The sequence below is a fragment of the Hydra viridissima genome, unplaced genomic scaffold, assembly GCF_058129835.1.
Source record: "Hydra viridissima isolate aposymbiotic clone 2 unplaced genomic scaffold, HvirCarnegie_v1 scaffold_16, whole genome shotgun sequence".
NCBI lineage: Eukaryota > Metazoa > Cnidaria > Hydrozoa > Anthoathecata > Hydridae > Hydra > Hydra viridissima.
Genome location: NW_028324315.1, coordinates 6,597,233 through 6,599,732, shown reverse-complemented (window position 1 = coordinate 6,599,732; position 2,500 = coordinate 6,597,233). Strand labels below are relative to the sequence as shown.

At 34.6% G+C, this 2,500-nt stretch overlaps 2 protein-coding genes across 4 annotated transcripts in view; both read left to right on the top strand.

Moving 5' to 3' along the window:
- The window catches only part of LOC149877743 (uncharacterized), a 392,865-nt gene that overhangs the window by 40,861 nt on the left and 349,504 nt on the right, over positions 1-2,500 (top strand). The window lies entirely within an intron of this gene.
- LOC145181722 (uncharacterized) overlaps positions 1-2,500 on the top strand; it is a 96,011-nt gene that overhangs the window by 12,751 nt on the left and 80,760 nt on the right. The window lies entirely within an intron of this gene.

Here is a 2,500-nt window from a genome sequence, read left to right as displayed (position 1 = left end):
ACCCTAACGGTTAACAAATACCCCGCCGATTAATGAGTTACGCGGCTGCTTAGGAAAATCCTCGGTCGGTTATGAAAACACCCAACCGCTTAACTCTTTCATGCACCAATTATTTTTCTGTAACTAACATAACTCATAAAAAAACATCTACAAAATGACAGTGGTACTATGAAATGTTAAATTAGACTTTTTCTACAGCCTTTTTCAACTCTCATTTATAAAACAATATTGTTTTCAATCGGTTAGAATGCACCATTTGAATTGGGGAAGCTTAGCTTGATTTGTTGTTATACAACAACCCAGCGCATGAAATGGTTAAAGAAATACCCACCTGCCTAAGAAAATACCCAGTATCCTAGGAAAATCTAGTATCCTTAAAAAAAAATAAAACCCTCTGTCTCTTGAACATAAATGCAAAAATCATTTAAAAAAGCAAATTCATTTTCAAAAACGTTTAAAAAGTGTAAACCACTTATTAAAAGAAGACTTTACAAAATACTTCACTGCTATTTAAAAAATACTACACATCTATTTCAGAAATTCCAAACCACACTACAAAATGAATTTCAAAAACATTTGTTTGTTTTCAAGACAGAAGTTTTCATTACAGAAGACGCTGAATCCATTTTAAAAAGATGCACAGTGAAAAATGCCTACTTTTTATTTTTTTCAAAGGCTCGGTCACTTTCAAAAATTGCAGTCCCTTTTAGAAAAAAAAGAAGTCTTTAATTAAGAAGCAAAAGGTCTCTTTAAAAAAGAAATACAAGTTTTCATTTTAAGAATGGTAGATGTGACTTAACCAACAATTTTAACTCACATTTAAAGAAACACATTAAGTCGCTTTAAAATATATAATAAGTCACATTCAAGAAGCTTCATATCACTTTAAAAGGGCTTAAGTCACTTTAAAAGTCTCTTAAATGTCTAGCTCACTCACTCACTCACTCACTCACTCTCACTCACTCACTCACTCACTCACTCACTCACTCACTCACTCACTCACTCACTCACTGCATGATCAAAGTCTTTTAAAAAGACTATTCATGTTTGAAAAGTGCTATTTCACTTTTGCTATTTCCAAATAAATAAAAAGTTTACATCACTCTCAAAAAAATGCAAAGCTGCTTAAGAAAAAGCTAGGTCACTTTTAAAAAAGATAACTTCATTTGTAAAAAGAACATCAAGTCGGTTAAGAGTTCTCTGCTCACCAAAACCAAAACAAAAGGCTAAGTCGCTTTAGAATGTAAAACCAACTGCAAACCATTTTAAAAGGGTTTAAAGCCAGTTTAAAAGTCTCACCAGAGATGTCCAGCTCACTGGAACAAAGTCTTTTAAAAAGATTATTCGCATCAGAAAACAGCTAGCTCACTTTCAAAAGTGTTGCTTTAGAAAGAAGCTAGTTCGCTTTTAGAAACAAAAACTTCATTTCTAAGATGAAAATCGATTAAGAGTTGTCTGCGAAACAAAACCAAAAGCTTATTTGATTTAAAGAAACAAAAAACGTTTAAATGGATTCAAATTCACATTGTGAAGTAGAGCAACTTTAGAAATACAACAAATCACATTTTTAAAATTTTGCACATTGCAAAGGTCGTAAGCCACTTTAAACGCAAGCCTAACCCTAACCCTAACCCTAACGCTATATCATATTTAAAAAAGAGCCTAAGTCACATTAAAAAGGTCACATCATTTAGACAACACGAAGCTGTTAGTCCAAACAACTTGCAGCATCACCATCACCATCATTGTCAGCAGCAGCAGCAGCAGCAGCAGCAGCAGCAGCAGCAGCAGCAGCAGCAGCAGCAGCAGCAGACGACGGAGAAAAAAATGCAAATTCAAAAGGTCTTCCAAGGAAACAGTCTTCGAAATCAATCAGAAAATAACATCATCATTGCAAAACAAAACAAAAAACAAAAGGAGGTGTTTGCATTTAAAAAGCTCTCTCAAAAGACAAACGAATACGACTTACTCATTGATTGGTTGAAACTTGCTGCTAAGATGAGCTTCCTTTTGTTACATCACAGGGATGCATAATTGTACAGCCACAACATCTACCCAGCATTACCTCACTCAAAACTAACTAAACACTGTCTCATTCTTAGAAACGAAACATTGTTTAACTTAGCTTAGAGTAGCTAAGGTTAAATAGGTCTGTTAAAAGATAGCTGAAATTCTTAGCTCCCTGCTGATTGTTTTCTTCTATACATTTCCTTCTTTTTCCAGCTCCCTTAGAGTTTGAACCCTAACGGTTTTGAATTTATCAATATAATGCCGTTATTCTAACCCTAACCCTAACCCTAGCCCTAACCCTAATCCTGACTCCTCTTGTTCCAACTTTTTGTAGCTATTTTCATATCAAGCCAAATGTCTCTCCGTTAGGCTTTTTCTAAGTTTCTTATGGAGTTTTCGTCTTACGGAGGTTATGGTTCTTTTGTTCTTTTCGCTCTACCAATCGTCTTGCAATCTACCACCCACGTGAATCTACCTTTTTCTTTCCCAA